A 14,348-nucleotide genomic window follows, 5' to 3' on the forward strand; every position below is an offset into this window, starting at 1 on the left:
ATAAGTGCAGGGCATACTCTCCAACCTGGGAAGAGATGCTGTGCCTTCCATTGTAGCTGCCAGCTACAGGGAGAGGTTATATGTGCATGTAAATACAAATCACATCACTTACACAGCTGCTTCCTGACTAGATGCATCTTAAAGGCTATTCTAAAAAGACTTTGGCAACTGTAGGACCCCTTCTTCATGCCCTTGAAAAGTCTCCATAGGCCCAAAGTTCACCAACAAAGTCACGGCAGGAGAGAAGAATGGGCTCTTTCATCCGTGCTACCCTGAATGCGGATGTCTTCTTTTGCTGCAGGACACTCTCATAATTTTATGCTTATTTAAACAGACACGTATCTAGTTTATGGGCATATTTCAGGAGGAAAAAAAAAAATCCTGTAGCTCAGAGTGCATTTCTCATGGGCAAACACCTGATCCCCTTTAATAAGAGATAAAAGGGAAAGTATTCACTTGCCCAGGGAATTACAGGGCTTTGCTGGCAGGATCACGCTGGTGGCTGCTCTGCTGCCTGGTCTGGGGAGCATCAGTGGCTGGTGCTGATGCCACATGAACCCACACAGCAGAACCTGTGGGTATCAGTGAGAACCACTCAATTTGGCTGCCAGAGAGGTTTCGGAGCTCAGGATGTGCATATCTGCCAATCATACACAGGGCAAGGGTGGACCTAATTGATGGTTCATGTTACATCAGCGTGGACCTTCACTCTTTTAAGGATTTAGGTGTCTTTTTTTCTTCTTCAGCAGTTGGCATTGGTTTGATATTTTCATCACTATTTGTATTTTTCTTGAGGAAAGCGAGTTGAGTGCACAGCTCCCATGTGCTAGCCTATTTCTCCACTCCCAAGGATATTTATAAGTTTACTTCGTGTGTTTTCTATGAAATGGTCCACGCTGGTGCATCTCTCCTTCCTGTAGTGTCTGTCTGCTTAGTTGTAAGCTTTGGGTTACCTCGTTTTGCTCGCAGATGCGAGATGGTCAGAGCAGTTGAAAAATGGTTCAGATGTATAAAATGGTAAAAACTATGCTGACTCCATTTGTATATATAGACTGAGCCATAGGATGTCTGCTCTCACACCTTTTAAAGCTGCTGCTTCTGCAGCGTTGTCTTTAACCAGTAACACAATGAGAAATGCTAAAGGCAGATACGTGCTTGACACCAGACTGATGGGTGTCCTTGTGGGCTTTTATTCACTTTTTTCTTTTTTAGATGGTTTGAGAAGGAAGCTGAGGAGCTCAGACGTCAAGAAAAGCCACCGTGGGTGAGTTTATTGGTTCTGACGTGTCAAAATCCAGCAAGTCTTTTCGTTCACTTTTAAGCAGAAACATTGTAGATGTTGACTGAGTAACTTTGCAGACAAACTTGCATCTTCACTGAACCAGAAGGTTTCTCTTATTCACACCAATATGGACACACCAGGAACACTGTAAGAAACTGCATTTAGGAGAAGGTTCCATTGAGCAAACTCAATGTGCACTTAGTTCACATAAACCCTGGAGAGCCAACCAGTGAGACCTCAAAGTCCAATGTAATTTGCAGGCTCGTATATCCCAAACTTCACTGTTCTCTTTCAAATGGAAAAAAAAAATGAGGCAAAATGATCTGCTGTGGCTCCAAAATTGGTTTACAGTCTGTGCCATGGTGTGCAAATCTTGTTTGATTTCTGGAAGTAAATGTACATTCTAATTTGTTGTTTAACCTGTGCAGAGGTATGAGGTGGATGTCATCCGAGTGTAATTCGAGGGGACCCGGTGGGAATTTTTGGGAATGGGAAGAAGTGAGACTTTTGAAGGTAATAAATTTTAGAGAACAGGAAGAGCACTGCACCCTTAGGTATCTTTTCCTTTTGTGGGGCATCACCTTATACCACGTGTCCAAGAAGTTCAAAACTTGTGGTACATTTTGGAGATAGTCAGGACTGTATCACAATGCACAGAGCTGGAAATTGTGGACTTGGAATCATTTTGTCTGTAAAAGCAAACGCACACTACAAGAGCGTGGTCTATAGAGCTTATTTTGGTCTTCATCCAGATGCCAGCTAGATTGCCACTACTATTTAAATAATTATTCTAAAAAAAAAATCCCTGTTATTTTAAAAATGGCTTAAAATAAATAAGTGAAAATACTTATTTTAAAAGTCTAGTGGCAAATGGGAACTTGGCCTTAGAGAGGATGGAGCAAACAAGCAGCCCCTCCCTGCTGATGCTGGCCTTTCTAACCTCGCTGCCCTCTTTTAGGATCTGATTTATTCCATCACAGCATTCCAAAATTCTCTGTTTTGAACCCATTAAAGTTTTTGAGGAGCCCGACAGCTCTTTCATCTCCAAAGGGGAGCAGAAAGCTGCATGCAATCAGAGAAACTAATGATATTGAAAATCTGCCGAAAGCAGGGTGAGCGAGCAAGGAACAGAGAGGATTAAGGAAAAACCCTGCTTCGAATCCATGCTTTTGTTTTATGGCTGATGGAGCCTCTGTTTGACATATCAACAAGAAAGGAAGAATTGAAATCAAATGAAAGGTTCGTCGATTGGAAGAGAATTGTCTATAGCATCTCAACAAAGGCACCAATTGCTTGTGCCAGCCTTGGTTCCTCTCCCCCACGTCTCTTGCTGCTCTCCCCCCGTTACACGATACTACTTGGAACATGTTATCAAGGACTGAGAATCAGGCCAGTGGCTGCTGATGTTAAAAGGACATGACATGTGCACAAGGCAGGGCATAGGGGCTGGCTGCACATATTAAAGGCAAACACATCACAATCCGATTAGTAGAAATGGAGTGTGTGTGCTGGCTCTGGGATTTTTTTTTTTTTAAGTAATACTTCTGTGCTTTTTTTTATCGATTTATTTATTTTTGAAAGGAGTAATTCCCTCCTTGCTTTCTCTCCCTCCTTCTTCCCACCTTCAATTCCTTCATCCCTACGTTTTCACCTCACCAGGGCTCCCAAGGAACACGAGTTCAAAGGCAATTGAAGTAGCAAGGGAAAAAAAAAAATAAAGGAAATATAGTAAATGCAAAGAGCTCTCTAATCTCTTCCTGACCTGTCCTGTACAACAGGCAGTTTCTGCAAATCTAACTCAAACTTCTAAATCTTTTGTTTTGGGAGACTGAGAGGGATAAAAGCAGCTCATGTTTTATTAGAATGTAAGCTGACTAGCTAAATGTGTGTGTATATATACATTTTTGCTAGCTGTGTTTTATAAAGTATTTTCAGAAGCTTAACATTTTCCTTTATGACATTGCCGAACTTCTCAAGTTTTTATTGTTTTACTGGAATGCCTCTCCTGTGACTTCGTATTTTTATTTTAGTGGGAATTTAGGTAAGAAGGTTTGTAATGAAAGGAAGAATTTAAAGATTCTGATTCTTGAAGAAAATGCAATTCTCATCAGATCTGAAGCTAGCCTCGCTGCGAGTTGGTTGAGGCCAAAAAGTTTCACCTCAAGTCATTACACCTGAAGGCATCCTTGCTCAGCAAATTACCTGAAAGCCTGCTCAATTTTGAGTACGTACCTAAATCCCAATGCTTAGGATTCATCTTGATAATGTGAGGTCATTAGGTTAATATAAGGGAGAGGTCAATTAGCAGAGAAATAGGACAGTCTTTTCTTTACACACAGGATGGTAAATATGTTGAATTCAGCTAGAGGAAAACAAAAAAAAATCACGGTGAAAAGGAGAAGTTCAAATGAGGTAGGTGGACCTACACGGGCATTCTCGCTTCCTTCCTTCCCACAGCTTCCTCTGTTCCTATAATCTCAGCACAGATGTTTCCTTTTTAATCCCTGGCTCCAGCTGGCAGTGCATCTCTGCTCTACCGTACTTAGTCGCAATTACTGTAGACATTAACTCTGCACATGCTTCGGAAATTGACTTCTTTTTCTTCCTTGGAAATGTTGCTCATCATCAGGTTTTTAACAGCCAGAAATAAAGGCCATTTGTGTACTGATGAATCCTATTCCCTTCAAGATTTGTAAGAGAGATAAAAAGGATGAGAACCAAGCTTAAAACAATTGCTAGCATCACGGAAAACTTGAATACTTAATTTGTAATACCTTCCTTTACAAGTATGGATAGTTTTCATCACGTGTAAGAGAAGGAATGGCAAAAATGTCAGGCGTGTACCATACTCACCTGCTGCTCACTCTTTCAAACTAACCACAAGTGCTTTATCTATTTATTTTGATTGTTAGGGCACAGGCCTGGTATACTAAGCAGATTTTGCAATATGTTTTAATGTAGGTGAAGCTGCATTTACTAACGGAGCATGGATTGCTTGGCTGCTGAGTTCAGGGTCCAAGTTTACCCTGATTATCCTGGTTGTCTGATTTTTCCATATCCGCATCCAGCAATTTTCCACTGGATGGGTAAGTGATCTGAGATAGCCATGCTACCACAGTAGATGGGATGGAAAGGTAAAGGGAAGCTGAAGAATCTGGAGGCCCTACACATCAGATATGGCAGTTTTGCTTTGATGCAAACTCTTAAATAGTCTAAATAGATTATATGAAATATCTTTAAAATGACTAGGAAAATCTTCAGTTGAGCTGGACTCTTGTGTTTGGAAGCATAATCCTCACAGACTTGCATTTTCTATTCTTGACATTCAAAAGCAAGCTGAATTTGTGCACTAGAATACCCTAATGAAGTTACTGTGTGTTGTTCACCCTACTTTCCTCAATCTCCTTAACACTTGCTGAAAGCGCTGATTACCACTGTTCTCCTCCACATTCATATGAAGGAAGTGAATGGATAGCATGGCCAGCACTTCAACTGGCTGCTAATATGATGTGTACAGCTTTGGACATTTATGCAAGCACCCAGAATAAGAGGATGAAGTTGGCAGCAACATGAGGTCATTCTGCCCATAAACCACCTAACCACTGCCCTCCAGGTAAGAAACTGGAAACCTGTGCTTATCTCTACCAGTTAGTGTTCTTAAGTGAGCAGACCGTTGCAGATTAGATAGATGTGCTGTTATGGGCACAAAAACCTTTTAAAGCCCCCGGAGAGCTTTCAGTATGGATCCGTACTACCTCTCAGTCAACAAGAAAAGCAGGATTTGTTTCACAGTGACAGTTCTAGGACTCAAATGAGAAAGTTCTGCCAAATGATAACTCTCTTCAGTCTTACAGAAAACTTGCAAGGATGCGCAAGGTATTTTCCCTGAGATGACCCATGAAATCTAGATTATTATATTAATAGAGAGGTTTATATACACTGCATTGCCTAATACTGAATGTAACCTTCAACTTCATTACACTCCATTGAAAGGGTACAATGAGCAGAGTATCGGCGCTTCTTAGCGCTATTGCATCCACTCACTGATGGGAAACAAGACAGGAGAGGGAGAAGCAGAAAGCAAACTTGAAAGTGCTTGAGGACAATTCAACTTTGAATTTGTCTTAATTGAACACAGGAAAAGTGCAATATGAGCCCTCTTTGAAACTTGCTTGGTAAAAGCTATTTTGATAGCTTTCCATAATTTTTTGTCTAGGTTTGGCTCTTCGTGGGCTCTTCTCGTCAAGATGAAGCGTGTATACAGACATTACTGAGATCAGCTATTGGTAATTTAAGGAAAACAGTAAGCTTTGCTGTTGCAGAGAACCTAACTGCAAAATCTTCCATACTAGCAAAGCAGGAAGAAAACAGTAAGTTAATCAGTTTTTTAGCTTTGATTTTTTTGTTTGTGCTGATTTCACATAGCATGGGTAAGAATAACACAAATAGTTTGATTTCCATCCAAAACAAAAACAAAAAACCCACACAAAAAAGAAAAAAATGGTAAGTTTGTCATTTTTAATTGTCAGGAGTTCACCTGGTTTAGCTGGTAGTTGAAAATGTTTAAGAGGAATCAATATGCGTTTTGTTTCTTTTTTTAATAAATCCACTGCATTTTGTACAATACATTTGTTGCATATAAAATGAGCAAGTAATGGGAACTGGGTCGTGGTTTGGACCAGCTAGGTTCATAAATATGGTCTCTTTTTTTTTTAAATGAATTCCTGGAGCTCACAAGACTGTTGGGTCTCTTGCTGCCTGAACATGTTGTCTGGTGCCATGTAAAGTTTGGAGCAGAGATCAAGAGAACAGTCTTGATGTGCCCTTTCCCTAATAAGAGTTGGCTACTGTGGCAGAGCTGAGCAAGAATTCAATTGTGATGGAAGTTAATAGGATTTATTTTTTATCACTGATGTGCTGGGAAGTGGATGAACCTTTGAGTTTGCTTTGGCTCCCAAGCTGTGTCAGCTTGTTCTCAATGGTCTCACTGCCTTTCTCTTGGCTTCTTTGCCTACAAACATTATAGTATCCATACAAACACGGTGGCATCCATACCAACAAGTAGTGCAGCACCTTCTGAGCCACTCCACAGAGAGAAGTAGTTGAAGTAGACTTGATTTCTATGTTTTCATCACCAGCTTGGCTGTGAGTTTAGTTGTGCAAGCTGACTCAGAGAAGGTATCCTCCATAAATCAGAAAGACTGGTTTAAGGGTAAAATTTCTTCTCAGAACGAGTGGTTATGAGTTGGAACAGGATGCCCGGAGAAGTGATGGAGTCACTGCACCTGGAAATTCGGAAGAGAAGAGTAGATGTGACACTTAGGGACGTGGCTTAGTGGGCATGGTAGTGATGGGCCAACAGGTTGACCAGATGTTCTTACTGGTCTTTTCCAACCTTAATGATTCTATGATTCTATAAGCAGCAGGAGAAATGGAGATGAGAATATTTTTTCCCCTGTCTGTTTCTGAGATATTTATGAGAAGGCAAAAAATGCTATCAATTCATAATCCCAAATAGTTATCATGTAATTTCTGTAGGCAGCTGTGGTTGCAGCCTATCTGGTGTAATTTGGACTGAGAGATCATGTGGTTTGTTTCTGTTCCCTGACTAACTAGACTTGATGTTTAGATTCACATTTCTTGAACTGATGCTCTTGTTATGAATTTAAGCTGGCTTCCAACAAAGACTTCTAAATAATTGATACAAGTTGGCCATTTCCCCGGGAAAATGCACGTCTTAAAACATTTGGAAAAAAAAAAAAAACAATTATGTTTAAAGATACAAATTTGAATCAGCGTTTTCTCATCACAGTGTTTGCCCATCTCCATTGTGTTTATAGGCAGAGGTTATGTTTTTGGCAAGATGGCATTTAATATTTTTCTGTGGTTCGCTTCAGAAGGAACAGAAATTGGCTCAGACTGCAAAATCAAATGGAGTTCTTCCAAGTGCCTATATGACAAGTTCCCATTCACCATTTGAAAATCTATGCTATGTCCTTTTTGCCTGCATATTCTCACAAAGCACTTGTGATAACAAAGCTAGTAAACATTTTTCATGGAGTTAGACTCAGCAACCCAATGTTATCGCTAAATGTGGTTCAGAAGCAAGAAAAAGGAGAGCCAAGAAACACACTGCAGTGTATTTGTCTCAAAGGAATGAGCAAAATGTATTAATGTCTCTTCCAGACTTGTAAGACTGTTAGATAAAAATCACAGTTTTTAGCTACACCAAACGGGATCAAAAAGGAACGAAAATGGTGACTCAATGATAAGGATGTATAAAAGATAGCAAACTGACTTCAGAACCATTTACACTCAGACTTCACCCATGCACAAGTTAATCCTACCCCCCTTACTTAAAACTGCAGAGAGGGAAGAAAAAAGAAATGGAAAGGAAAAAAAGGAAACATAAAAAGCCAGGGGAAGGCCTTTTAGTTCAGCTAGTCCATCCCTTGTTGATACAGGCGTATTTCTGACAGTATTTTCACATCCATGAGTGCTTTGTCCAGGCTATGTTAACTCCATCACTAGGGCTTCCATCTGCTCTCAGGAGAGATCATTCCATTTATTTGTTACGTGCTGCCTCTATGGAATATTTCTTTTTTTGTAAGTTTTGTTTCTATTTTCATTAACAAACCAAGCAATGAAGATTGGATTGCCAGTCCCAAACTTAAAGCTTTCAGAGTGTAGAGTATCACTTCCCCCTTGGTGCTTGCCGTCATGAAAACTTGACTACAGAAGCATCTCATTCCTCCCCTGATGTGTAATCCCCTGAGATCTCAGAAATACTCAGTAACCTGAAAACACTCTTTGTTTTGAAGAATAGGAAATAATGGAGTGCTTCCACAGTAGGTAAAACGTAAGGTTTTTTCTTGAATTAGTGTCAGCTTTTACTAGGACACAGGAATTTGTATGTATTTCTAAGGCAGACATGCACTATGAGCCTGCATGTGATCCGTGCCATGTTAGCTCTGTTACTGAGCAGAGTTTGCCCATCTAGGAGCCTGCTTTCCACTAGCAGACAGTTTGGGGCCTGATCTTGTTGTGATATACACCCCTGCTCTCAATCAGAGAGTTGCTATCAGTGCAGTGATTGATGCCAGTGAGAAGCAGAGGTGGGTGACCTAGCCTCCTGTGCTGACCATTGCAGGGGGGAATCAAATTTTGCTTCCCAACTTTCACCTTTGGTTACAGGGAAACCGCATCTAGCTTTGCAAAGGGAAACAGTTGGAGGAAGGCTGCAGGGGGCAAAATGCAGTTGCATTGTGTTCTGCCTATGCATTTGCTGCTGTGCTAGGCGTCCGGCTCTTCCTACTAACAGGAGTGCTAATATGATGTATTAAATGTCACGCCGGCATCGCTGGGTATGCATATCTCTCCTGTTGTACTGCCTGTTTATGCTTATTCAGCTCTTTGAATAATTTAACACATTTCATACTCCAAATTACCCACAACAGTTTGACGGGGCTGCTGGCAGTTTACTCGAAACACTCAGTGTTAGGTCAAAGTAGGGCCCAAGCATCTGCTAAATGGAAGGACATTTCATACTTAGCAAAGCATAATTAGACGTATTCCTGAATGCTTTTCTTTTCAAGAATAGGTAAATCCACGCTAATCCCCACAGTACCACAGAAATAAAGGGCTGGACCTGACACTGCTACGGACAGCCCTACACCAGGAATGGTTTGGGCTCAAGAAGCGTTATGGAGGCTGGTAATTGGTGAGAACAGATTAAACTGAGCAAGATGACACAGCTATATCAGCACGATGCTCAGGTGGCTGCAGAACAAAGCTACTGATAGCCTTGCTGTGGTTAGGCTGGAGGTAGGGATGTAGGAAACTTTGCTGGCAATAGCATGGTATCCTTCACGTGCTTGCAGCTGTCCGTAGGCTAAGCACCAAATCTGGGCGCCAAAGATAGGGGTCCTTAGAGAAGCAACTGCTCTGGGGAAGAAAAGAAAATCTTCATATTGTTTTCTTTATTACTGAGTGGATTTAAACCTTTTCAGGCAACAAGTTCAACAATGCCAAGGGAAGAAAAAACCTGGTGTGGTGTCAGTGGTGCTTGAGCAGGCCACACAGAGCTGAACCTACACAGCTACGTTAGTGCTATATTGGATCGGCTCTTCCCTTCCTGCTTGACCAGATATAGGGTGCAGTTATTGCCTGACTTGGTAAGTGTGCTCTGCCCTCATCCATCCCCTGTGCTGCTGCAACTGTAATCACCAGAGTGCCCATGTCAGGTGTAAGTGTGAATGGGAAAAACGGGGATGGGGTCCTTGGTCGGATAGCTGGGTCTGGGCATCCCACTCAGGGTTAATGCTAGTGGTGGGCTTTGAAGTAGTTTAAATTAGAAAGCAATGCTGAGCTGGGAGAGAGGTGGATATGTGGTGCTGATCTGGGATGGGGATGCATTTAGCCACTCGGACCATCGTCTCTGTTGTTTTATAATAAGCAACATTTAAAAATGAGAATGTCTTTGACAGCCAGTGCCTGTTCGCCTTGCAAACTTGATAGTCTACGCTGGACCATTTGCACCACCAAAAAATCAAAGGACTCAGCATAGTCCTGTTAAAACTAATTTTGAGGTGGAGCTAGCAGGAGGCTTGGAACTCCGTACTGCATCTTGCAGGTGGCTCTGAGCCACCTCTCCATCCTATTAGCAAAGGGACAGTGGGGCTCAACCCCAGCAAAGCCCCAGGTGCAAAGCAGTGCGCAGCTCCAGAGGATATGCTGAAAATTGTTCTGGGGATTTGCACATCCTTACAACAACGGAGAGTCTGTAATGAAATGTTTGCTTATCATCCATTTAACCCACTTGGAAGCAATCTGAGCCTGCATTGTAACCTCGGGTCAAAACTATTTTGGATAGCCGAAACTCATGATAAACACATGCTTTTGGAGGTTAGGAAGCCATCAGTGGGAGACATCAGATTCACTTCTTTACTATTAGAAGGGACGAAAATCCAGGAGTGTTCGGAGCAGTGAGTTTTGTATAAAACATGAAAAGCAGGCAGGGGGAGGGGGCAGGAGGAAGGAGGAATCTTTTTTGATACCAAACAACATTGCTTCTGCAGCAAATCCTTTTGCTTGTCATTTAAGATTGCGCTTGAAATAAGGAGCCAGCTGCACCCGGGGGGAGCAGAGGGCAGCCTGCCCTTTTGGGTGCCTGATTGGCTCTTTCGTGTATACCTGATAATTACCAGGGAGCTGGAATCCAGTTGTGCCGCTTCCATGTGCTCTGAGCAATGCTATAGTCGTGGCAGCCCTGTTCTGTCTGAGACCCCCAAAAGCAGGGCACAGAGCACAAACCTTTCCTAACAGCAAGTTCTGCCTTATCTGAACGTCACCGTAACCAGACCTGCTCAAGGTCTGCGCTTGCAGTGGGATTTTCAGCTTGAATTAAGAATGCTTGATTCAGGTATCTAACTTAGGAAATACACCTTTATTTCTCAGCTTCACATAGGCATCCTTCTGCTTTGTAAAAGGAGAGCAGAATGTCAGGTGCAATCTCAGGGATGTGTCTTTTAACCACCCCATTGGAGACTGGGACTGAAGACTGAAACAATGATGAGGAATCTCTTCCCAAAAATCACAGACCTGTACCTTTAAGCCACCCAACATGAAGCAGTTTTCTGACTGAAGGGCAGAGCTCTGTGCTGCAGCTTTTCCCTTTCTCCCCGCTACCAGCCATGTCATACTCAGCACAACCAACATCTCACCCTTGCAGAACTGCTGCCTCTAATAATCCTGTTGTACAAGGTTTTCTACCATAGCATCCAGCTACAGGTGCAATCAGCAAAGCAAGCTCAGGGGATGCTAGCAGAGCAGAAAGGCTACAATGCCTCTTCCTGGGGCCTCTGGGCTAAGCGGGTTTGGTTTCCAAATTGGGAGATGCTGGTTTGTTGGTTTTTTTCCTTCTTTACTTTTATCCCTTAATGGTCAGAGATGGCAAAATCCCTCTGGGATCTGTGCATTCAGCTTTGTTCTTTCTCCCTCTCATGCTGTCGCTGGTAATTAAGGCTGAGTGAAAAACCAAACATGCTATTTTTTGAATAGATATTTGAAATTTAAAGTGGAAAAAAAAAAAGTTGTGAAACTTGTCAGATCAATGATTTGACACATATTATTTGGCTGGCTCTAAATATTCTCGAGTGAGAACTTAGCTAACAACTTGTTAACAAAGCATAATTCGTAATAAAACCAATCTCTCTTTGCTTGCTGCAATTTGCAATGTGGAGATGGTTCTAATAACTGTCTTAGATACTGATATGGTCCTTTCCATTGCAGTTTCTAAGAGTTCCTGCCACTGTAATGCACAGCGGTAGGATGGAAATGAAAACAAAGGTGCTGTCCTGTAAAACCCAATGCTCACGGTGCTACTGGACTTCTCTGATATAAGTTCCAAATTAAACATTAGGAAAAACTTATCTGAAAGAATGGTCGGGCATTGGCACAGACTGCCCAGGGAGGTGATGGAGCCACCATCCCTGGAGGTGTTCAAAAACAGGGGGATGTGGTGCAGAGGGATGTGGTCAGTGGGCACCATTGGTGGTAGGTGGACAGTTGGACTAGATGGTGGTCTCAGTGGTCTTTTGCAACTTCTGTGATTCTACCTTGCCAAGCCACACACAGGATATATGTGTTGCACAATTAGAGCCAGATCGGTGCTCCAAGCAATGGCTCATCCTGCTAAGAGTAATTGAGATACAAGGAGTAATTTCTTTGACCATGTTTATGTTTTTGTTGTTTTTCTCATGTCAGATCTCTGCTGGAGTGTACTGTCTCTGGCCAGACCAAGATGTCTCACCATCTTTGGGCATCTTTTAAAGACCACTTCTTAATGAAAGATCAGCTGCCCTGTCTTTCTCTAACGTGCACCTGTTCCACCTCACACCTGTAAACCATGGACATTTCCATACAAAATGAAAGGAGGAGCACAGCTTGCTACCAGTTTTAACTCCGTAGAGTGATGTAGCATGTAATCTCTATTATTTTTCCTGTGATTTGTTAGTGACTGTTGCTAGGTAATGCCTTTTCCACTAAGCATAAATGAGCTAATGCGAGGGCTTCGAGAATGTTTCATTATATAATTAAGCCCTTGGTGGTGCTGACTTCTACTTCACAAAAGTCTCATGTATTTTGCTTGTAAGCAAATGGAGTCTTTACAGCATTATGCATGGGGAAACTGAAGCCAACACGTTTTCTTGGTAATGTTACCGTGTCCTCCTTTCTTATATTATTTGTTACACACAGCTATCCACCTATCATGGTAGATTTGAAAGTGTTTAGATGAGAAACACAACAAATGCGTGGAATGCATTACCCACCAGAATCATCAGTGGGTGCCGTTAATGTGTTTCCAGACACCAAATGGCATTAAATAGATGTGGTACCATTATTTTGACATCTGGACACTCAGTCTAAATGTGACCTTTTGCTTCCTAGGGATAGGACTGAACTATAGAAGAGCTGCTTCAAGAGGACATGACCAGACTGAAAGACAGAGGCAAGATTTTCCTTGACATCTTCATGCTGGTGAGCCTCAAGGTACAGTTTGCTTTGTATTTTTGGGAAGGTGGGATAAAGAAGTGCATGGAGGGCATTAAACTGAGAAGATGTAAAAAAGCAAACTCCCAAAACATAGCAGGAAGATTTTGTTTTCCACCAAGCTTCACACTAAATATCACTATCAGTGTCTTCAGTTGGAGGGGGGAATACTTGGACTGTGAGGCATTAAGCAACCCTGAGGCAAATTTGCTTAGCATCAAGGACGCCTAGCAAGTAAGCAGGAAAAAAAAACTCGTAGAAGGCAGCATTGATCAGCCCTGGCACTGCGTGTGAAACTCCAGCTTCGTTGGAGAGTGTCAGGGTAAGTGAAAGAAGTGCCTTTGCAATTTTTGTTGTAGACTTATGTCACTCATTCCCGTAGCCTTCATTTTCCCTGTTCAATTTGTAAGAGACGACAAGTCATTCAAAGTACTTCTGTTTATAGAGAGCCTCAGTAATCCAACACCATGGCCAGGCACATTCCGTGAATTACAGATCCTGTGCTGACAGGTGGGGTTTGTGAGCGATTATTTGATGGGCGCCGTGGGTGAGGCTGGAGGGGAATAACAGGAAAAAGTGGTGCAGAGTTTTTGGAGCAGTATTACCTAACATCTATTGTCTTCTTGCTATGCAATCTTTGGGATACTGCAAAGCTTAGAATGGGTATTGGAATGCTAATAATTATCTGTTAGGTGTATTAGAGTGCTCAGGATCCCAGCCACAGGATCCCTTATGTTTGAAGGCTGTAAAAACAACAAAAAAAGAGTCCTCAACCAACACGCTCAAGAAGTAATAGGGCCATTGGTAACGGATGAACATCAACAGACAGAGTGCTACACTAGAAATGACTATAGCAGAATGTCAGCATGAAATGCAGCGCTCATGGAATACATTTAATGTAGCCAGTGATTATTCTTTTTCCCCCTATCTCACAAGATGGAGTAAGGTGCATTCAGAGTCAGGTGAGAGATGAGAGTTCCTTGCCTCTTAATAGCCAGACCCAAGCAAAGGGCAATCTCCAGGATACCAACCTGAGGCATCTCACCTTGAAGCAGAAGACAGCGTTGTTGCTCAAAGCAGCAAGTTCCCATTCATAGTTAGGGCTTATGTTAATAAATGAACATGAAATTCTCTTCGATCTCCATCACACAGGTCAAAACAGAGAAATTCAGCACTTCAGAACACCAAATTTTGCTTTCTTCTACATGCAGGGCATTGTCCTGAAATTCCTTTTAATCAATTGAGGGAAAAAAAAATAGAAAAAACTATTTGAAAGTTTCCTGGTCAATGGGGCTGTCATCTTTTTGTTAAAATGGATGGAAAAGGAAGCCCTGTAGTCTTTAGCTGTTGGCTGCGTGTGCCTGTGAACACACATCCCCACCACAACAGGTACAGCATGAATGAGAGCCATGAACAAATATTGATAATCATTTCCTTCTGTACTCATGCTGGAGCCTGGTCACATCATTCTTGCTTCGTTAATTTACAACCAAGTCATTAGCTCTATTAGATCTCT

General features: G+C 42.0%; 1 long non-coding RNA gene across 50 annotated transcripts in view; it reads left to right on the plus strand.

The window, feature by feature from the left end:
• Window positions 1–14,348, plus strand: part of LOC107054254 — a 95,374-nt gene that overhangs the window by 19,284 nt on the left and 61,742 nt on the right. For 47 of the 50 annotated variants that reach the window (XR_005862624.1, XR_005862635.1, XR_006931041.1 and 44 more), the window contains 8 exons: window positions 1,213–1,264; window positions 3,313–3,506; window positions 3,622–3,694; window positions 4,244–4,368; window positions 4,743–4,895; window positions 5,499–5,652; window positions 9,292–9,456; window positions 12,731–12,832. This is a non-coding gene — a long non-coding RNA (uncharacterized LOC107054254). The remainder of the gene's footprint in view (window positions 1–1,212; window positions 1,265–3,312; window positions 3,507–3,621; window positions 3,695–4,243; window positions 4,369–4,742; window positions 4,896–5,498; window positions 5,653–9,291; window positions 9,457–12,730; window positions 12,833–14,348) is intronic. The other 3 variants (XR_005862653.1, XR_005862658.1, XR_005862655.1) reach the window with 1 other exon arrangement.

The sequence above is a fragment of the Gallus gallus genome, chromosome 10 (assembly GCF_016699485.2).
Source record: "Gallus gallus isolate bGalGal1 chromosome 10, bGalGal1.mat.broiler.GRCg7b, whole genome shotgun sequence".
Lineage (NCBI taxonomy): Eukaryota > Metazoa > Chordata > Aves > Galliformes > Phasianidae > Gallus > Gallus gallus.